General features: G+C 42.3%; 1 protein-coding gene across 5 annotated transcripts in view; it reads left to right on the top strand.

The window, feature by feature from the left end:
* LOC138763507 (coiled-coil domain-containing protein 190) overlaps positions 1–23,534 on the top strand; it is a 145,090-nt gene that overhangs the window by 101,271 nt on the left and 20,285 nt on the right. For 4 of the 5 annotated variants that reach the window (XM_069937780.1, XM_069937777.1, XM_069937776.1 and 1 more), the window contains one exon: positions 21,744–21,984. The gene's annotated coding sequence lies outside the window, so the exon portion shown is untranslated. Of the gene's footprint in view, positions 1–18,191; positions 18,311–21,743; positions 21,985–23,534 lie in introns of those variants that run through there. The other variant, XM_069937778.1, reaches the window with a different exon arrangement.

Genomic DNA, 23,534 nt, shown 5'->3' with positions numbered 1-23,534 from the left:
AATATTTTATTAATGGAATTCCAAATTATTATGTATTTATAATTTATCTATTTTGACACATTTAATTGAATTATAGTATATGATAAATGAAAAATAGGTACACAGGGGTAAATTTCAGATAGAACACCTTTATATCAAAATAAATGTTTTCCTTTCATACTTAATAACCAATTTTTGAAAATATGAGATCAGAAAGGAATTAAAACTGTACAAGATTGTTATGAAGCTGGTTATTTTATTTCTTTTCAAAGAATTTCCACAAAATACTCTTTTTTGTTATTATCAAGTTAGAGCTTTATTATTGGATCATTTTGGAAGTACTTTAAGGTTGCCAAGAGAGTCTAAATTTGAAATTTAACTTATGGAAGGTGGGAAGAAAAATATTGTATCTGAAATATACTCGTTATTACAGACTAAAATATCCAAGTTAGATTTATATAAGTCTAGATCAAATAGGAAAAAAATATTTGGGGATAGTAATTAACCAGGAAGATTGGAAAATTTTATGTAAAGATAGTATGACTAAGTTTGTTAATGTGAGATATAGGTTAGTTCATTATAATTTTATACATCAGTTAATTTTATACATCAGTTATATTTAACTTCTGAAAAATTAAAGAGATATAATTTAATTTCTTCATATTTATGCTTTAGATGTCATAAGGAAGTAGGTTCTTTTTTACACTTGATTATACAATATTGTTAAACCTTTTTGGGGACGACTTAAGGAATTCATAGTGAAAATTTTTAAGCTTAAATTGCTGATGGATCCAACAATAATTTTGTTAGCTAATATTAAAATGTTGAGTTTGAAATTGAGATTAACTAGGTACGAAATTGCATTTTTGAGATTAGCATTGGCTGTAGTGAGAAAATGTATAATGATTACTTGGAAAAATTAGATTGATTTGAGTTTGAAAAGATGGCATATGGAATTGAGATCATGCATTCCATCGGAAAAAAATAACATAATTTATGTGATAATTATCTTTTTTATTGGAAAGCCTAGAGCCCTTATTTAGATTATATGGGTTGAAGTTTTGAAATATCTAGCTGTGTTGTGGTGGTGTTTCTCTAATCCATGGCTTTTAGTTCTGTAATTGATGGTTTGTATCTCCTTCTTTCTTCTTTTTTCTTTCTCTGGGGTTTGGGTTAATAGGGAGGGGGAAGTTTGGGGGAGGAGTAGTAAAGTAGGAAGGGGGTATATATATATTCACACACACATACACATACACTCAATTTATTCTTTATATGATTACATATATATTATGTATTCTATATGATTTTTTTCTTTTCTATGTATTGTGGTTTAAATTGGCAATCCTTTTTTACTCCCATTTTGATTGAGATTCGGGGCAGGGATGGAGAATCAAATCTTTCCCAATCTGAATGTAATGTAGCAAACCAGAATGGAGCAAAGACAGCCTGCAACTTTTGAAATGAATTCAGTGTCACCCAATCCAGCTGAACAGAGAGCAGCTAAAGCATTGGATGCAACAGTAACACAGTCTCCTGCATCATAGGAAAATAAGGTCAGGCCAGCTGTGAGCAGAAGCCATATCAGTGAAGTTCATTCAACCCACATAGATATTACCTCAATTGGTAGAACACTCACCTCTCAGTGTGTAGGTTGCCCAAGTGCCCATCAACGATTGGAGGAGATTGGCAGCAGTTAGGAATTTCTGCTCTAAAACTATACATGAGCAGAAATGTCAAAGTTTCTCTCAAAGATGATCCTGCCTAATTATGGCCACAAATTCTGAGCCATTAACGGCACTTTGGTCTAGCAGATAGGACTGCTGTCATACAGCTCAGATTCAATCCTGATCTCTGGTGCTATGTTCAACTTGTACATTTGTGCTGCAACGTATAGATTTCTCCCATGTGCTCAAATTCCTCCCATATCCCAAAGATGTGCTGGTAGGTAGGTTAGTTGACCACTGTAAATTACCCCTATGGTGGTCAGTGATAGGAAAATCAGAGTTGATGGACTTCAGAGAGGAAGGGTTTACAGGGTAATATATGGATGTATAAGCAGCATGGCTTAATGGGTCAAATGGCATTTTTTCAATGAAAATATGACATATCAGATCAATATCTTTATTAGATGGAAGAATGTCAGGTATGTACACTGGCACTGCTTTGAAATCTTAAGAAATCTTTTCTGGATTCCTTTTAACTGTATTTAGTTTATATTTTGCACATTGGAAACATTATCTGTTCTTGAGCATACCCACCAAAAACATTTTGTAAACAATGAATCATTATATATTGCAGATCATTGGGACTAGGCAAAAAAATGGTTCAGCACAGACTAGAAGGGCCAAAGAGGCCCATTTCTGTGCTGTATTGTTCTACAGTTTCTATATTGAAAAATTAATTTCTTTGTAGAATGTGATTTACATGGCCATTATTAGAATAGCATATTCACAAAATTTAAGTTATGCTTTCAAGCTGTACTTCTAAAACATTGGAGCAACACTTGCATTAAATCTCCATGGTTACTGTTGATCAGTCGGTCAGTAAATTTTGCACTAGTACATTCTGATCCCTTTCACTGAACAGCAGGCAACTGAAACCCCATTAAAGCATGAATGTGTAAAAATCTTCCCACGGTAACTTGTCTATTGAACAAGGTGATGTGAGAGGGTTTTGTGTCCTGCAATTTAATGACAGGGAACAACATATTTATGTACTAATTCATAATATCATAATTGCAAAGCATATGTTGGTTGGGACCATTTTTCTTTCAGTTCTTGAAAGCATGGGCTTAATCTTGCACTGAAGATGATTGTGTTGCCAGCTTTTAATGTCATTCTTTGAAAATGGAACATTTTTGTCAGGTTAAAACGGATCAACAAAAATTCCACGTGGCAAAATAAATAATATAGGGCCAAATTAGCACACCTAATTAATTCAGGCCATGCTGAATGTCACAGGCAACTGTAATGCAGTTGAGATTTATTTGAATCTTGCAAGCAATTTCAATGATTTATTGTGTAATCGTAATCAAGGAGATGTGTTAAGGGAATAAGTTTCATTACCATTTGACATTGGGAAAACTCAGGATGATTCGCATGATGTTTTATGATTAAATAACCCTATTTGGTCCAGCTTATTACAAGGTACAACTCTACATCCACCAATGTGGTTGCTTCTGAGTTGTGCCTTCAGGGGATTTTACGAGGCTCTAAAGGCTGTGTACGGCCCCTCACCCCAAGTCCAAAGCCCACTGCGCAGCTCAGTCGGCAAAATCCTCCTCAGCGACAAGATCTCCATCCTCAACCAATGGTCAGAACACTTCCAATCTCTTTTCAGTGCCAACCGCTCAGTCCAAGAATCCGACCTGCTCCAGCTCCCTCAACAGCCCTTAAGGCTAGAGCTGGATGAGGTCCTCACCCGGGAAGAGACATATAAGGCAATTGAACAACTGAAAAGTGGCAAAGCAGCAGGTATGGATGGAATCCCCCCCAGAGGTCTGGAAGGCTGGTGGCAAAACTCTGCATGCCAAACTGCTGGGACCAAGGAAAGCTGCCTCAGGACCATCGTGATGCCATCATCATCACCCTGTACAAAAACAAAGGCAAGAAATCAAACTGCTCAAACTACAAGGGAATCACGCTGCTCTCCATTGCAGGCAAAATCTTCGCTAGGATTCTCCTAAATAGAATAATACCTAGTGTCGCCGAAAATGTTCTCCCGGAATCACAGTACGGCTTTCGTGCAAACAGAGGAACTACTGACATGGTCTTTGCCCTCAGACAGCTCCAAGAAAAGTGCAGAGAACAAAACAAAGGACTCTACATCACCTTCGTTGACCTCACCAAAGCCTTCAACGCCGTGAGTAGGAAAGGGCTTTGGCAAATACAAGAGCGCCTCAGATGCCCCCCAAAGTTCCTCAACATGGTTATCCAACTGCACGAAAACCAACAAGGTCGGGTCAGATACAGCAATGAGCTCTCTGAACCCTTCTCCATTAACAATGGCATGAAGCAAGGCTGCGTTCTCGCACCAACCCTCTTTTCAATCTTCTTCAGCATGATGCTGAACCAAGCCATGAAAGACCTCAACAATGAAGACGCTGTTTACATCCGGTACCGCACAGATGGCAATCTCTTCAATCTGAGGCGCCTGCAAGCTCACACCAAGATACAAGAGCAACTTGTCCATGAACTACTCTTTGCAGATGATGCCGCCTTAGTTGCCCATTCAGAGCCAGCTCTTCAGCGTTGACGTCCTGTTTTGCAGAAACTGCCAAAATGTTAGGCCTAGAAGTCAGCCTGAAGAAAACTGAGGTCCTCCATCAGCCAGCTCCTCACCATGACTACCAGCCCCCCCACATCTCCATCGGGCACACAAAACTCAAAACGGTCAACCAGTTTACCTATCTCGGCTGCACCATTTCATCGGATGCAAGGATCGACAACGAGATAGACAACAGACTCACCAAGGCAAATGGCACCTTTGGAAGACTACACAAAAGAGTCTGGAAAAACAACCAACTGAAAAACCTCACAAAGATTAGCATATACAGAGCCGTTGTCATACCCACACTCCTGTTTGGCTCCGAATCATGGGTCCTCTACCGGCATCACCTACAGCTCCTAGAACGCTTCCACCAGCGTTGTCTCCGCTCCATCCTCAACATTCATTGGAGCGACTTCATCTCCAACATCGAAGTACTCGAGATGGCAGAGGCCGACAGCATCGAATCCACGCTGCTGAAGATCCAACTGCGCTGGGTAGGTCACGTCTCTAGAATGGAGGACCATCGCCTTCCCAAGATCGTGTTGTAAGGCGAGCTCTCCACTGGCCACCGAGACAGAGGTGCATCAAAGAAGAGGTACAAGGACTGCCTAAAGAAATCTCTTGTTGACCACCGCCAGTGGGCTGATATCGCCTCCAACCATGCATCTTGGCGCCTCACAGTTCAGTGGGCAGCAACCTCCTTTGAAGAAGACCGCAGAGCCCACCTCACTGACAAAAGACAAAGGAGGAAAACCCCAACCCCAACCCACCAATTTTCCCTTGCAACCGCTGCAACCGTGTCTGCCTGTCCCACTTCGAACTTGTCAGCCACAAACGAGCCTGCAGCTGATGTGGACATTACCCCTCTATAAATCTTCGTCCGCGAAGCCAGGCCAAAGAAAGAGACCCTATTTTGTCCAGCTTATTACAAGATAGAACTCTACATCCACCAATGTGGTTGCTTCTGAGTTGTGCCTGCTAGATTCCAAGGCAGAATGGTAAATCCTAGTCTTGCCAGTAAAACCCTTACAGCCAGTGAATGAATAAATTACATCAAATCATTTCAGTCTGTTGACTTAAAACATTAAATACATAATAATATGTTTCTGAAATATCAAAAGTAAATACTTACGGCAAATTGTGCTTTTAGTCAGTGGTATCGTGTCTGACAACATCCCCAGCTGCTGGTTAAATATTCCATTTCATTGAAGTCATTGATGTTAACAGTCAATACAATGGTGATCAATATTCCTGCATGTATTTACTTGTCGTATCCAAACGTAAATCTCATTGCATAATTAAAAGTATTTTCATCCCCCATCATCTCCTTCTATCAACATCTCCCCACTCTCACACTCACCCCAACTTTAGTTCCACCACTATATATCACCATTCACACCTCAGAAGATCCCCAGCACAGGCAGCTTTAGTCTCCAATCACTCACTCCACCCCATGGGACTGATTGTCCTCAAACTTTTCCCTTGGTTTTTCTTGCCTGTCTTTCTCTGCCAGTCCTCTTCCTCTGTCTGTTATGTTTCACCTTTCCCCAGTTAACCAATCCCACATGGGGCCCTGTCCCAGCCCTCCCGACTTGATCTTTTTACACTGGCAACTCTTCTCCTCATCCCCAGTCTCAATAAAAGGTTCTGGCCTAAAAGTGCAGCCATTCTCTTTATCCCATTGATGCTGTTCTACCCGTTGAATTCCACCAGCAGAGTGTTTATTGCTCCAGATTCTAACATCTGCAGTCTCTTACATCTACACTCCAAGACAGAGTGAAGTTCTCTCCATATTGTCCCACTGGTTCAGACAGTGAAGTTCTCCCTTTTGCTCGTGTTTTCCTACATGTATTCAACTGTTACCCCAATCAGCTGCAATGATGTTACCATGGTATCCACAGCCACTTCTGTTGGATATTGAATTGCCCGTTCCCCTCATTGTGGGACCCAAACTGGAAGAGATATTCTCCACTGGAATTATAAACCTGCACAGGCTGGCAGAAGTTCTGCAGCAGTAACGAGATTGAAGAATCCACCAACACAGGCAGTTCATGAGGAGCAGTCACAATGACCACCAGCCAGCGTCCTCCCATATCCCACGCTACAGTGGCAGAGAATAGAGTACGAGGTCAGACTCGGTACTTTGGGTCAAGGTTAGGGGGTGGCCTATGAAGAAGTCAAGACATGGTTACTATGGAAACACTGGGACTGGAGTCAGGCAATCATTGGGTGGCAGCTCCAGGCATCCTTCACATCGAGGACACCCACCTCTTCTGCACAGCTACCCTGTCAGAAGGACCATCTCCTCAGGCCTGGCATCCAGGATGTGCCACATCCATCGGCAGAAGCAGGAAGGTTCAGTAACCTCATGCCTGTATCCTCTCCCTGCATCCTTACTGTTGAATTGAGCATCAGATATGCCCTGGGGTTGCGAGGATGCAGAGGGTTCCAGCGGAGGTCCAAAGCAAACTGGGTGCTTCCAGGAGAAGCTATGACACAGGTAGTGCTGGACCCAAGCTTGGGGGCAGGTGGCACACTATTAGAGTGTCAGTGGGTGAGTCTCTAACATAGCAACTTCACGGCAACTTCAAGAGATTCACGGCAGTCATGGAAGGGTTAAAGGAGTTTTGGAAATTTAGCAACTGGGCAATTTTAATGTCACTGAACAGTTCTTTACCACTTTCAGTCAGTTCCCATCCCACAGTGGAGTCATCAGGTGAAGTACTGACACTTCAGCTCCACAGGGTCCCTTTAGGATGAAAATCTGAGGAACAGAATAAGCGAGGGCTGAATAGGAAAGGTGGCAGGTATATGAAGGGCATGGATAAGGTGGAGAGCCAACACATTTTTCCTAGGGCATTGACAGCAATAACCAGAGGACAACTGTTCAAAGTGAGTGGAGGAAAGTTTAGGGAAGATATCAGAAGGTAAAGGGTGCCAAGAGTTCATTTCTAGGGGAGGTGGTGGAGGCTGTTATAATGGGGGACATTCAAAGAACTCTTAGATAGGCACACGGAGGTAAGAAAAATAGAGGATTATGGATGTGAGGTAGGGAAGGATTTGATTATTGTGGAAGAGGCTGCAATAGCTAAGTGGTAGAGCACTGATCCTGCAAACCAAGGTTCACAAGTTTGATCCTCAACGATGCCTCATTTCTGTGAGGGACACTGGACAAAGTGGCGACTCTCTGTTTTCCTTATGGTAAACAAAGTTAAAGAATTTCATGTATGTTACATTCTAAGTGTAATATTACACGACAATAATGGAATCTTAGTTTACATATGTCAGCAAAATATTGTGCACAGTGCTGTAATGCTCTCTGCTCTATATACTTGAGTTTTATTGCTGAATTTAAAGAATGTCTGCTGACACCGGTAGTGCAAGACACAAAGGTGCTGGAGATGCAGGTCATGCAGAGTCAAGAGCAAGCAAAGGGTAACTAATATTTAGTGCCTGAGCTTATAATCAAGGTGTGAGCAAAAAGCACTGCTGGGTCAACTCTTGCCTCTTCTTCATTTTTCTTCCCTCCTGCTTTAACACTTATTATTGGCCCTTTAAGTTGATCTACATTTTCTGATGTTCTAATAATTGAGCAGCCTTTTAGGGATAAAGGAGGGAACATGTGCCTGAAGGAAGGGGAAGTCTAAGTGAATACTTTGCTTCAGTGTTCACTGGGGAGAGGGACCTTGATGAATATGAGATCAGTGTGAAACAGGTCTCATACTGGAGCATGTGGAGATAAAGAAAGAGGAAGTGCTGGATCTTCTTAGAAATATTTAGATAGATTAAAGGCCCAGGACCAGATGGGATATGCCCCAGGATATTACAGGAAGTGAGGGAAGAGATTGCTGGAGCATTTCCAATGATCTTTGCATCCTCGCTGGCCACAGGAGAGAGATACTGGAAGATGAAAAATAACAAATATTGTTTAAGAAAGGTAAGAGGGAGAATCCTGAGAATTATAGACAAGTGAGTCTTCATCAGTGGCAGGCAAACAATTGGAGAGGATTCTTAGGGACAGGATTTATGAGCACTTAGAAAACCATAGCCTCCCAGGGATAGTCAGCATAGCTTGGTAAGGGGCCATTTGTGCCTCATGAGCATAATTGAGTGTTTTGAGGAGGTAACAAAGGAAATTGATGAGGGTAAGGCAGTGGATGTGGTGTATATCGATTTTAGTAAGACATATGATAAAATCTCCCATGGTAGATTCATTCAGAAAGTCATGAGGAATAGGATGCAGGGAACCTTGACTGCTTGGATTCAGAATTGGCTTGCCTGCAGAAAACAGAGGATAATAGTAGATGGAACATATTTTGCCTGGAGGGTCGGTGAATCATGATGTTCTGCAGGGATCTTTTCTGGGACCCTTGCTCTATGTGATTTTTTTTGTAAATGATTTAGATCAGTGCTTCTCAACCTTTTTCTTTCCATTCACATGCCACTGTAAGTATTCCCTATGCCATAGATGCTCTGTGATTAGTAAGGGATTGCTTAAGGTGGGATGTGAGTGGAAAGAAAAAGGTTGACCCCTCTTTTAATTGTACCTAATTGACTCGTTATGTGCACTGCTTCATAACTCCAAAGGAAATGGCCCAATGACATTTTCACTCAAGCAAAATATTTCGGTAACAATTGGATCTAGAGCAGTGATTCTCAACCTTCCCTTCCCACTCACATACCACCTTAAGCAATCCCTTACTAATCACGGAGCATCGATGGCCTAGGGATTACTTAAAGTGATATGTGAGTGGAAAGAAAAAGGTTGAGAACCACTGAATTAGATGGTATGGAGTAGGTTTACATAGGTTGGCATAACATTGTGGGCTGAAAGGCCTGTACTGTAATAGAATCATAGAACATTGCAGCACAGAAATAGACCCCTTCAGCCCTGCTAGTCTGTGTAAACCCATTTTATTGTCTAATCCCACTGACCTACACCCAGTCCATAGCCCTCCAGGTCTCTCCCGTTCATGGATCTATACAAATTCTTCTTAAATTGAGCCAGCATTCATCACTTCAGCTGGCAGCTCATTCCACACCCCCACCACGCTCTCTGTGAAGATGTTCCTGCTAAACTTTTCCCCTTTCACCCTTAACCCTTTTACTCTGGTTTGTATTTCATCTACCCTCAGTGGAAAAAAGCCTACCTACTCTAGCTATTCCCTCTCATAATTTTCAATACCTCGATCAAATCTCCCTTCATTCTTCCACACTCCAGGAAATAAAGTCCTAACCTCAATTAACTCATTTTAACCTTGGGTAATTGAGTTCAACAGTTGAAGGGCTATTGAGGACAGGTGACCCAAAATCACTATAAAAGTGAGAGACTGTGTAGCAGAGCGGTCATTGTTGGAGTGGGCTGAGTCAGAGATGAAAGGCTTTTGCTCAAAGAGCTTTGGTGAATAGAGGCTGAGGTGATGGTGCAGGAATTGAAGTAAGAATTTGCAGCCTATTCAAGGAACAAATAGGATTCAGCAGATAGGCACAAGGCCAGGTTTTTAGATATCATATATTTTTCCTCTAGTCAGAAAGAGTGGGAATGTCAGCAAGGTAGGCAAATGCTCCTCTTGCAGAATGTGGGTTGACAGAAGTCAGCAGAAGTGCATCCAGCTACAGCTCCTGACAAGCTGAGTTAAGGAACTGGAGCTGGAGTTGGATGAACTCCAGATCATTCGAGAGACGGAGAGGGTGATAGACAGGAGTTATTACACCTAGGAGGCAGGAGGAGGGTAGACAGGTGACAGTCAGGAGAGGGAAAGGAAACAGGCAGACAGTGTAGGGACAAGCCATGGTGATCAGGTCTTTAACACGGAGTCTGGTCCTGTGGCTAAGAAGGGAAGGGAGGAGAAAGGGTGAGCTGTAGTGATACAGGAACACACTGAAATGCTGGATGAACTCAACGGGGTTAATTGGGTGTAATTGGGCATCATGTGTTTCAATGCTCTAATGGTCTTCTAGCATGCTATATCATTAAAATTTAATTACTGCACAGAAAGAGGCCCTTTGGGTCAACTGGACCATGCTGAACAAGGTGCTGATCTGAGCAAGTCCCATTTGTCTGCCAAGACATGACAGACTGAAAACACTGTGATTGTAGTAAAAACACACCAAAATGCTGGAGGAACTCAGCCGATCTTTTCAGCATCTACAGGAGACAAAGATATATTGCCGATGTTTTGGGCTTGATCCCTTCTTCAAGGTAAAATCAGAAAAGGCAGAAGCAGGATATATCAGAAAGTCTCAGAATTCAAACATTGGGGGAAGAATCCAGACCAACAAAAGGTGTGTAATTGGATGTGATATTAGGTAGAATTTATCATGTCTATGCGAAAGGAGACAGGGAATGGAAAGCTGACAAGGGAAGAAATGGGTTAGCAGGTGGGTGCAGTTTTAATGGAAGCCAGAGAAGTCTAAATTAATGCCATCCGGTTAGAGGATGCCCAGTTGGAAGATGAGATGTTGTTCCTCCAATTTATGGATGGTCTTCGTCTGGCAGTACAAGAGACTATGGGCAAGCATGTTGGCAAGGGAGTGGGATGGAGAATTGAAATGGGTGGCCATTGGGAGATCCATGCTATTTGCAGTGGATAGAGCCGAGGTGCTCAACAAAGCGATTTCCCAGTCTGCGACCAGTTTCTCCAATGCAGAGGAGACTGCAACAGGAGCACTGGATGTAGTAGATGACACCTGCACAAGTGAAGCAACATTTCACTTGTAAATCTGCACCAAACTACTAAAAGGATCCAATAAGTCTGTGCACGAAAGACCATAAACTTTGGGAGATGATGCTGTGGGTGCTTTCAACGATGTGAAGATTATACTTACGAATGCCACGATATTTGTACATCAACAGCCCAAAGCCTTGCTCTCTCCTACCACAGATGCATCTGTCAGTGCTGTGAGAGCAGTGTGAGAACAATGAACCCACGGGCAATTGGAACCTCTGGTGTTTTTTTTTCAGCCAAGCTGTCACCAGCTCAGACAAAATATGTTACATTTGGTTGAGAAATCTTGACCATCTATCTCTCAGTGAAACATTTCTGCTTTTTATTAGAGGGTCGTCCTTTCACCATTGATACAGACCACCAGCCTTTTACTCATGCTGCAAGTACAAGCACGCATCTCTACTCACCCAGAGAGATTTGGTACTTGGACTTCATCTGAAAATTTTCATCGGACATCCAAGTAAAAACGAATGTCCAGGCATGACATTGACACCTTACGTACAGCTACTGTCATCAATTTCACCACCATGGCTCATGCACAGCACACCAATCCCGATCTCATCCTTTATCGCTGGATCAACTTTGGTCTCCATTTTCAAGATGTGACCTTGAATGAATCGGGTGAAAGGTTAGACTACAATTTTTCCACAGGATGGTGTAGACCTTTTGTGCCGGCAGCTATGAGGCAGAAGATTTTTGAGTCTCTTCGCAATCTATCGCATCCTGGTAGAAGAGTATCAATCAAACCAGTTACTGAATGTTTTACCTGGCCTCATGTTGAACAGGTTGTTAGATTATTGGCAAGGACTTGCTTGCCATGTTAATGCTCTAAAGTCTCCAGACACATGAAATCTAAGCTTGGGAATTTTGTTGTTTCATATTCCTGTTTCCAGCATGTGCACATAGACTTGATAGGCCCACGTCCACCATCTCGGGGATATACTTATCTGCTCACGTGTGAAGGCCGACTACCAGGTGACAGGAGGCCATTCCTATCACTGACTTCTCTGCAGAGATGGTCGCTAGGGCTTTCGTGGATCATTGGATTCTATCTATCGGTGTTCCGGTCACTATTATAACAGATCGAGGGTCTCAGTTCGAGTCGGCATTGTTCTGAGCTCTCACTGATCTTCTGGGCACTAGCTGCATTCACACTATGGCTTACAATCTGCAGACCACAGCTTCATTGAGTGTTTCCATTAAGAATTGAAGGCAACTTTAACAGCAGGTGGTGAAGCATCTACGTGGAGCGAACGTTCGTCCATGGTTCTCCTTGGAGTGCATACTGCTGTTAAGGCAGATCTTGGATGTTTAGAAGCAGAGCTGTTATATGGCACTACTTTAACCTTGTCAGGTGAGATTGTGAATCTGAGTCCAAGCACAAAGCTCTATGATCTGGCTAGTTATGTTGATCATCTTTGGGAAAAAATAAGATTACTCCAACTTACTCCTACACACCAGGTATCACCTGCAGTATTTGTGCTGAATGATTTACAACGCTGTACTCATGTTCCTCTGGCATGATGCTGTTCGCAACCCACTTCAGCCCATTTACGATGGCCCTTTTCATGTCTTACGACACCACCTGAAGATTTTGAGATCGACTGGAATTAAAAAGCTGACACAGTTTCCATTGACAGGTTGAAGCCAGCATATATCGATGGTCCATGTTCTGTGTCAGAGCCAGGGTCAGAGGACCAGTCGCACCCTTGCCATTTGGACCATGTATTGCCTGTCTTCCACTATCACATGACGTTGGGCCGAACTGTCAGCCCTCCAGTGCATTACGTAAGCAGAATAGCTCCAATCAGTCACATTCTTGCATGGCTTGGAGGCTGAGTGGCGGGGCTGGGGGGGTGGGGGGGAGGGGGAGTGGTGTCACAGTCACGTACTTACCTTCTTTCAGGAGGAGGGGAGTGAGAGTATCAGGATCACCCATGTGGCAGTGACCCAAGGAGATTGTTAGAGGGGTTTAGCTGGGTGGTGTTTGGGGAGTTGACAAAGACAATGTTGTGTCTAGTGGATAATAATAGAAAGTCAACCATGGTGGGCTGAAAAAACAAGTGAGTGTATTCTTTATTTGTTTGTAAGCTGTGGTAAATCAGTGTCATTACAAAATTGAGTACCCCAGATGGTATGTTGCCTCCCTAATGCCAGGGTCTAAGATAATTCAGATTGAATTCACACCATTCTCAGGAGGGAGGATGTCGTGGTCCATATAGGGACCAATGATGTGGGTAGGAAGGATGAGGAGGTCCTGTATGGAGAGTTGAGGAGTTAGGTGCATTGTTGGCACCAGAGCAAATGTTAAAGGGGGCATTAGTGTGTTAGGGGGGGGCACAGTAACAGTGATATGCTCATGAACTCGCTCAGTGGGGAAGGGGGGTGGGTGCTGTTACCATCATCTGCCCCTCCGATGTAGATGCCAAGAGTGCTGCTTTTATGACATAAAGCCTCATTAGCCACTAGTGATCCTGGAGGGGTTGGGGCGCATCTGATGGCAGGAGATGGCTGCGACCATATGGGGAAACAGCATCTTACTTGAGCGGCAATGCCCACGGATGCCCAGCCCCCACCCCTTGGTGCGGACTCCGGTTAAGCTCAAGGTTGAAGGACAGGACCTCCAGGGTAGTGATCTCAGGATTGCTACCTGTGCCACGTGCTAGAATTAGGAGGATAATGCAGCTTAACGTGGCTGAAGACATGGAGGGAGGAAGGGCTTCAGGTTTCTGGATCATTGGGCTCTCTTCCAGGGAAGCTGGGACCTGTTCCAAAGGGACAGTTTGCATCTCAGCTGGAAGGGGACTAATGTTTTTGTGGGAAGGTTTGCTAGTGTTGCTCTGGTATGTTTAATCTAGATTTGTGGGGGGGGAGGGGAACCAGAGTGCCAGAGCAGATAGAGGATTGGATGAAGGAAAAAATGATGTCAAAATCGTATGAACCATTAGAAGTCAATGGGTTGTGTGTGGTGAATATTTTCTAAAGTGCATCTATTTCAATGCAAGGAGTATTGTAAGAAAGGCAAATGAGCTTAAAGTGTCGATTGGCACATGGAACTTGGTGGCAGGAGAGGCAGGACTGGCAGCTCAATGTTCTGGGCTTCTGTTGCTTTGGATGAGATTGAATGCTAGGAGGGGAGTGGCTTTGCTCGTCAGGGAAAATATCACAGCTGTGCTTAGGCAGGACAGACAGAGGGCTCCTCTATTTCCTCTATTGAGGCTATATGGGTGGAGGAAAGGGAAAGTTGACCACACTCATGGGGTTGTATTACAGACTGCCCAAAAGTCAATGAGAATTGGAGGAGCAAATCTGTAGAGAAATAGCAGACAAATGCAGGAAACCTAAGGTTCCTGTAAAAGGGCTGGATGACTTTGAGTTTATGAAATGTGTTCAGGAGAAGTTTTCTAAGTCAATATGTATAAGGGTACCAATGAGAGAGAATGCAATACTGAATCTCCTTCTAGGGAACAAGACAGGACAGGTGACTGAAGTATGTGTTGGGGAACATTTTGGGTCCAGTGCCATTAACTTGAACCTAATTATGGAGAAGGATAGGTTTGGGCCTTGAGTTGAGATTCTAAATTGGAGAAAGGCCTATTTTGAGGAAATGAGAAAGGATCTAGAATTGCATGGATTGAGATATGTTATTTTTGGGCAAGGATATGCAAGGTAAGTGGAGGACCTGCAAAGATTACATTTTGAGAATACAGAATTTGTGTGTTCCTGCCAGGATTAAAGCCAAGATTAGCAGGCATAGGGAACTTAGGTTTTCATGGGATATTGAGGATCTGGATATTGAGAAGAGAGAGGTGTATAACAGGTATAGGGAACATGGAGCAAATAAGGTACTTGAGGAGTATTAAAAATGTAAGAAAAACTTCAAGAAGGAAATCAGGAGGCTAAAAGAAGACATGAGGTTGCTTTATGAAGGAAAATCCTAAGGATTTCTACAGGTACATTAAAAGCAAAAAGATAGTAAAGGCCAAAATTGGTCCCCTTGAAAATCAGAGTGGTATGGAGCCAAAAGAGATGGGAAGATCTTAATTTTTTTCATTCATATTCACTCAGGAAATGGGCACAGTGTCATGGGAGGAAGGAAAATAAGCAGAGGGGTCATGGAACCTATACAGATTAAAGAAGACGGCCTAAAGCAAATAAGGGTGGATATTCCCTCAGAACTTGAGGGAGGCTATTGTAGAAATTGCAGGGGCACTGGCAGAAACATTCAAAATGTCCTTAGCCCTGGGTGCAGTGCCAGAGGATTGGAGAGTAGCTCACATTGTTCTGCTGTTCAAAAAATGTTCCAAAAGTAACCCCTGAAATTATAGACTGGTGAGCCTGATATCAGGAGTAGGTAAATTATGGAAGGTGTTCAAAGAGATCAGATATATAATTATTTGGATAGCCAGAAACTGATTAGGGAGAGTCAACATGGCTTTGTGAATGGTAGGTAGTGATTAACCAATCTTACAGTTTTTTGAGGAGATTACCAAGAAAATTACTGAAGAAAAGGTTGTGGATGTTGGTTAGATGGACTTTAGTAAGACTTTGACAAGGTCCCATATATGAGGTTAGTCAGGAAGGTTCAGATTCTATGTATTCATGATGCAGTACTGCACTGGATTTAACAATGGCTGAATGGTATAAGCCAGAGGGTGGTGGTGGACGATTGCTTTTCAGACTGGAGGCTTGTGACTAGTGGTGTGCTTCAGGGATCAGTGCTGGGATCATTGTTGTTTGTCATCTATATCAATGATCTGGATGATAATGTGGTAAATTGTATCACAAGATTGCAGATGATACTAAGGTGTGTTAGGAGGTGTTGTGGACAACAAGGTAGATTTTCAAAGCTTGCAGAGGGATCTGGACCAGCATGTAAAATGGCAGATGGAATTTAATGCAAACAAAGGTGAGGTGTTGCAATTTGGAAACCAAGAAAGGACATACACAATAAATGGCAAGGCACTGTGTAGTGCAATAAAACAGAGCGATCAGGAAATACAGATACATATTTCCCTGAAAGTGGTGTCACAGGTGGATAGAGTTATAAAGAGAGTTTTTGGATATTGGTTTTCATAAATCAAAGTATTGAGTACAGGAGTTGGGATGTTATGGTAAAGTTGTATAAGACATTGGTGAGGCCTCTGGGCGATGATCGAATTAAATGCCAACTTTAGCACAACATCCCAACTTCTATACTCAATACTTTACCATGCACAGAGTTCTATATTCTTTCCCTTATTTTTCTTTGTTTATTCCCAGTATTCACTTTGGAAACAACTTCCACCTTCCTTTGTTTTTGAATGCGAAAGCACAAAGGACTGGTCTGAAGAAACCTTGGAATCTTTATTTATGGTGAAAGATTTGCAGTGCCTGATATAGCTCAAGTTAAGAGATACTTTTTAATCGTGACTTATAAATTCCAACTCATATATGGCTCATGTCACATTACAAAGATGTTAGAGATTGTTAAACTTTGGAATTGTACATTTGGGCTTACATAAAAGCATACCTTTAGTTTAGCCTATTGTCAATTGTTCACGAAGTAAGAACATTTGAAAAAAATTAAACTCTGTTGTTCTAAATGATTTAACTACAATTAAATTTGTGAGTAGCAAAATTACAAGGAGCATGACAAATTTAATTTATTTGGACATTGAAGTAATTGATACCCAATGCATTCTCTAAAAGAGTACAGATTTAATAGTGGTCATCAAAAGATATTGGAGAAAATGAATTCATTCCTTGCAGTATTGAGAAAATTCTTTGCAAGCTTGAGCTATTATTTAAAGTTCAATGTAAAAGGAGCCAGAAATGAACTGGACCAAAGCACTGATTAAAACATGCTTAACACACACTGCAGTCCAGAAAAAATGCCTTGATGATTTCTCCCTTTTCTGGCCAAGATTATCCATGCTTTGAGATATGACTTGGGAAAACAAGTTTCAGGGTCATTAAATTCTGCTGATAACCTTCTTGTACATGTAGTTCCTTCTTGGGCAAATCAGAATTATTTTTCTCTGACAACTAATGATAGATCTGGTGTACCACCCTGATGGCAGTGCTATTATGGGTTAAAGTTGGTCTGTGTTTTTGATATTTCATTATCATCGGCATGTGTGGAATAAGAACGGATAATGCTTTTGAACTAGAAAATTGTGTTTTTCGAGTTAAGTTTGTTGTCATCTGATTGTATAAGTACAACCTAATAAAATGAAACAGTGTTCTCCAGTCCTCAGTGGGTAAAAAAAAAACAGATGTACAAGCAGACATAACTCACGTACAGACAAATAATACATATGCAGGACAAGTATTCATCTACACAAATAAATAAAAATTGTTTCATGAATGAGTCTTGGATAGTTAGTGTGAGCAGTTCCTTTGGTCATTCAGCATTCTCACTGCCCATGGGAAGAATCTGTTCCTCAGTCTGGTGGTGCTGATACTCCTGTATCTCTTCCCCAACATGAGCAGCAGAAAGATGCTATGTGCAGGGTGGAAGGGGTCCTCAATGATTTTGCATGTCCCCTTCAGATAATTATGCCAGTAGATCACCTCAGTGATAGAGATTCCATTAATCCTTTCTGCCACTCTTCTGATCCCATCCATTTCTCTGCAGCAACTGTACCACACTGTGATGCAGCCAGCCAGGACACAATTGATAAAGCTCCTATAGAAGGTTGACATAATGGTGGCCGGTAGCCTTGCCCACTTCAGTCTTCTCAGAAAGTGCAGACGCTGTTGAACCTTCCAGACAAGTGAGGAGACGCTGTGTCTTCACAATAGGTCACTAATTAAGTGAACTCCAAGGAACTTGGTGCTTTCCACACTCTCTCCTACAGATTTTGATGTTTAGTGGAGGGTGGTCGTTCCTGGTCATCCTGAAGCCTGCAATCATCTCCTTCATCTCGTCCATGTTGCAATTCAGATTGTTAATCTCGCATCATTTCCACCTATTCTCTGTAGTGTGACTCATTGTTGTTGCTGATTAAGCCAATTTCTGTTGGATCATCTGCAAACTTGATGATACTGATAGAGCTAATTTTAAGACTCATGGGATTTACACCCGTAGGTCAGTAGCATTAACAGAAGCAGGCTGAGCACACAGCCCTGAGGTGCACCAGTGCTCAGTGTAACAGTGCTCGACATTCTGCTACTGACCCAGACAATCTGGTGTCTTTTTGTTAGAAAGTCCAGAATCCAGTTACAGAGAGGGGGGCTTGAGTCCTAGCGAGGACAACTTCTCCACCAGCCTCTGGGCAATGATCGTATTAAATGCCAAGCTGAAGTCAATGAACGTATGAACGTCTGGTGTATGAGGTGTCATTCTTCAGGTAGGACAGGATTGCACTTGTGCTGCCTGAACTCCTCCACTGATTTTTAGTTTTTGTTTACTTGGTTATATAAACATCTATGAGATTTTGGCCGTTTTATTGCAATTTCTTTTTATATATGTTTCAATGTTGTCATTGACAGTGAGAAGGAGCTCAGAACCATTTAGGTATTCTTTGATTGTACCATTTGCTTTATTTGCACACCTGGATATCACTGCTCAGTCTGCTATTTATCTGGAAAACAATTTAATGCGACATATCTCTGCAATTATATTTTGGAATCAGAAAACACTTGAGAGAGAATTGCAGAGGGAGAAGTGAAAGGAGAGAAAGGCTGATTGCAAATAGGCTGGATATAATCAGGGATAGGCCAAAGTAATTAAAGACAAGGGGTGAAGAGGGATGGAAAGAACAGAGAAATGAAGAGGTAACAGTAAGGAGGTCAAGGAAATCCAGTGGAGGAGGAAAGTGGGAAGGAGAAATAAATATGGGAAGACTCAAGCATCAGCAAAGTGAGAAGGAAAAAAGGGTGATGAGAAAATAAGATGAGGAAGAGGGGCACAGGAAAGACAAGGAAGAGGAGAGCAGCAATGATGAGGAATGGAGAAGCAGGAAATGATAAGAAGGTGATAGTCTGGAGCTCAGGGAAAGTGGAGAGGAGGGAGAAAGAAGATCATGGGGAAGTTATTGGGATTTGTTCTCAAAGGTGGATTACCTCCCTGTTTAGTGAGATGATGCACTTGGGCCTCAGTAAAGGGAAGCAGACATAATGTTGAATTTCCTTCTCAGTGACATTTAAGTATGGTTTTTATGCCCAATGGATCTCCAGCCATCCCCAATGTTCCCATATTCAAGCTTTTATCATCCAATTATGCAAGCATTCTCAAAAGGGAATTGGTGTTTTGAAAAAAATTGAGAGACTTGGAAGGAGAAAATAATGTAAGAAGAAGAATTCAAGATCCAAAATTTTTTTTAAAATCATATCAATAGAAGCAGAAAAGTGTAGAAGTTAAAGCAAAAGGAAAGGGAAACAGAAATAATCTAAAAAGAGACAATGACTAGAACAGGAACCAAGTATAAAGAGATGATGGGAGTCAACTCTGATCTCAGTTACTAGTATTTACTGCATGGCACAGTAATTTATTCATAAAGTTCTCCTTCCAAAAGTTGAGTGCATTGACTTTGGCACTGCTCCACTGCCAGTGACTATTGGTGGTAATTTAAGGCAATTGAAACAAAAGAAAATAGTGATCCTGTAACTGCCCACAGCCCACTCCATGGCCTGACACAGGAAATGGCCATCAAACGCAGCGATCGAGCAAGCAGCACACAGGATGGGAGACCCGCAGTAATAGCGGCCGAATCAACCAATCACCATCAGGGGATCGCAGGGTGTCCAATCCAGGGCTGTGGATCCAAGGCGGCCAATCAGCAGCCAACTCCACTCAAGCCACGCCCCAGTGGTGATGTGGCCAGCTGCTTATAAAAACCAGTGCTGTATCTCAATAATCTCAATGTCGACTACACTCCCTTCGTGTGAGAGTCTTCTTTCTTGTTTGAACTCTAACCATGCAATACCTCGAGCTATAACTGTAGCGACCCGCTACAATCCTTCAATATGGTAAAAATATCCTGTGGTATCTTGCAGGAGCAGTATCAACCATATATAAATACAGTACATTATCAAAACTTCATAAAGGGTTTTATTTTAAGGAAGGTCCGATATGGAGATTTAGGAATGGAATACTCAAACTTGGGGACTGGACAGCCATGCACTTGGCTGCTGTTGGTTGAGTTTGGAAATTAAGGTTGGGTAAAAGTTCAGAACTAGGAAATTTGAGAGTTGCAGAGTGAAAGTTTTTGAGATGAGGAGGAGGAGTGAGGCAATAATGAGACAAACTCAAGGGTAAGAGCTTTGGAATAGGGATGAAAGATCTGGAGCAAATGTAGTTCCCAAATATTTGAACTTGCAGTTGTTTTTGTGCCCAAAAATAAGCTGTCAGAAATACAAACAGGGCAAAATACAAACAGGGCAAAATACAAACAGGGCAAAATCAGCAGGTGATTGCAAACAAATTATTGCTTTGACATTTTTCAATTCTGAAACTATATTTTTAAATCAATGGGGATGCTAAACAGTACAGTGAGAAAGGGAAAGTAGACCACTGGCTCCAACACTAATATGTTGGCCTCAATAATCCAGACCTCAAGAGTTACATACCTTGGTGTCAAAATACAGATGAGTTATATGTGAGTAGAATAGATAAATCTGTTTTAGTACATTTTCACCATGATCTGTGTTAAGTTACCTGAAATTCCTCATTGAGTTTTTTGGTCTCTACATTATATTTGGGACACTCTAGGATTCATTTCAAGCAGAGATCAACACTGATGTTGGTGGGAAGAATAGCTCAGTAGTTTGGGATTACAGGGAGGCGATTACAGATAAAACTGTTTTAGTACATTTTCACCATGCTCTGTGTTATTAAGTTACCTGAAATTCCTCATTGGGTTTTTTGGTCTCTACCTTATATTTGGGACACTCTAGGATTCATTTCAAGCAGAGATCCACACGAATATTAGTGGGAAGAATAGCTCAGTAGTTTGGGATTACAGGGAGGCGATTACAGATAAATCTGTTTTAGTACATTTTCACCATGCTCTGTGTTATTAAGTTACCTGAAATTCCTCATTGGGTTTTTTGGTCTCTACCTTATATTTGGGACACTCTAGGATTCATTTCAAGCAGAGATCAACACTGATATTGGTGGGAAGAATAGCTCAGTAGTTTGGGATTACAGGGAGCCGATTACAGTGGGTACAGAGAGAAATCAGATACAAATTTGGAGTACTGAGGGAGGGAGATTAGATTAGATTAGATTGGAAAGAGATGAGTATAGGGAGCTGAGAAATGAATAGGAAGTTGTGGGAGCTGGGGTAAAATTGGAATGGGAAAGGAGATTAGAGATCAGAATGATGAGGTTATTGCCAAATACAATGTGCATATGCACCAAAGTTCTTACTCGCTGCAGCAGAACAGGTATTTTGTAAAACTTAAAACAATTAATGAAACAACTGAACAAGGGCAGTTGACGGAGACCAGGGCACTGGTTCTCAACCCTTTTCCCCCACTCACATACCACTTTAAGTAATCCTTAGGTGCTCTGCAATTAGTAAGGGATTACTTAAAGTGGTACATGAGTGGGAAAAAGGGTTGCAAACCACTGCATTGGTGACTATGGTAACCAAAAGTCCTGTTCCCTGCTGTGTAACTTATGACTGATATTGCACCAGACCTGGTGACTGATGTTTTATTGCAGCAAATATCAATTTATTTTTCGCCCCTGCTGTTTATTACTTTACTTTTATGAACCAGGAATCCTTTTGATGTTCTGTTTAATAACTAACTGGGTTCTCTTTCCAACCCCCTCAGAGAGCCAAGCTACTTTCGTGAGCCAGAGTTCTAGTAAGAGAATAGGCCACTGTCAAAGTTTGATGGATGCCTTGTCCCCAGTGGCAACACTTAACTTAAAAAGCCGGCGATGAATGAGGAACTGGTGCAGCGGCGGCAGTGAGAGAGAGGTCAGGATCAGAGCGACGCCCCCGGAGCCTCTGCACAGTCCAGTGCAGCATTGCGTCGCCTTTTGCTTCTCCTCCTGCCTGCCACCAAATTGGTAAGTGTTTCTTCCTTTGACCATTTCCTCTGTACCTGAAGAAAACAGATGAGAGGGAGGGAGGGAGGGGGAGAGAGAGACAGAGTTAAGAGAAAGAAAGGAGAAGGGACAAGCCCCAGTATTTTACCTTTATTTTTTTAACCTTTGAGTTAACGTCTTGTTCACTAACGTTTCCAATGATCCGAAATGTTTATTTTTGAATCGACTTTTAAATGGATTCTTTCAGCATGCATAAACGTGGCTGTCAGATGTTCTATTCCTATTGTCTGAAAACATCAGCTTTATTTCTACTGATTGTACTGACAATAACCACACCAGCAGTGCGAGTATAAGACAGCTTTAACAAACTAATATGTACACTGAGAGGTCTTGTCTCTCTGCAAGACAAACCTGGAAGGCTAGACTGTAGCTCTGGACTGCTTTATATACAAGGTCACCAGGATGACCCCTGGTGACCTAGTGGTGTAATTACATATCACCACACTGATCGCCTATAGGAAAGGTTACCAAGGTGAGGGGGCTTCTAACCGTCTCAATCTTCTTGGAATATAAAATGCTTTGTGCTACACAATATACATTCAGCTGGAAGATCTGACGGAGACCAGGTTTAATATCCTTTTCGAAAAGCAGCATGTCTAGTCATGCTGCCCTTGCTCAGAACTGCCCTGGAACTTTGGATTGCAGCTTACATTGGCTGGGACACAAGCCAACCAACAGTGGCGCAGCTAGTCAGAATGGCTGCCTCAGCTCCAGTGATAGGGATTCAATCCTGACCTCCGGTCCTGTCCGTATGGAGTTTGCATGTCCTTATGACTCCGTGGGTTTCCTACTGGTGCTCCGTTTTCTCCCACACCTCCAAAATAGTTAAATGGCCACTGTAAATTACCTCTGGTTTGTCGGTAAGAGGTAGAATCTTGGCAGGGAGGGGATATAATTGGAGACTTGTGGGAGGAGTAGACTACAGGGAAAAATTATTACAGGGATTGTTTTGTGAGTTGGCATTAAACTCTATGGGCTGAACTGGCCTCCTATGTTGTAAGGATGCCTGGACAGCTGTTTCAGGGGTATTGAGCCAAGGCTGAGAGCACACAACTGGTTAAATCTAGTGCTGTCTATATGTATATGGAGTTTGCAAGTTCCCCTTAGGCCTGCCTGGACATCCCTAGGATTTTGGTATTCCCCCCCCCACCCCTACCCTGCCACATCCTGGCTGTGCAAATTTCCCTCCATGTACGTGAAGAGCAAAAGAGCTGAAGAGAGTCAACATTCAATATACACTTGAGAGAATGAGATGAAAGGGAAGGGGACTGGGATTGCTCTGCTAGGAGCCAGCATGGACTCAATGGGCTAGTGGCTCAACAAGGAAATAGATAATCCAATGTGATTCCCCCACCAGGTAATCTGACAAGTGTGAAACAATGCACTTTGGAAGGTCATACCAGGGTAGGACTTGCAGAGTACATGGCAAGCCTCTGGAGCATGTTGTAGCACAGAGAGACCTTGGGATACATATGCACGATTCCATGACAGTGGCAACTTGGGTGTACAGG

The sequence above is a fragment of the Narcine bancroftii genome, chromosome 5 (genome assembly GCF_036971445.1).
Source record: "Narcine bancroftii isolate sNarBan1 chromosome 5, sNarBan1.hap1, whole genome shotgun sequence".
Taxonomy (NCBI): domain Eukaryota; kingdom Metazoa; phylum Chordata; class Chondrichthyes; order Torpediniformes; family Narcinidae; genus Narcine; species Narcine bancroftii.
The sequence above is the reverse complement of the archived record's forward strand: the minus strand, read 5'-3'. Positions and strand labels throughout refer to the sequence as shown.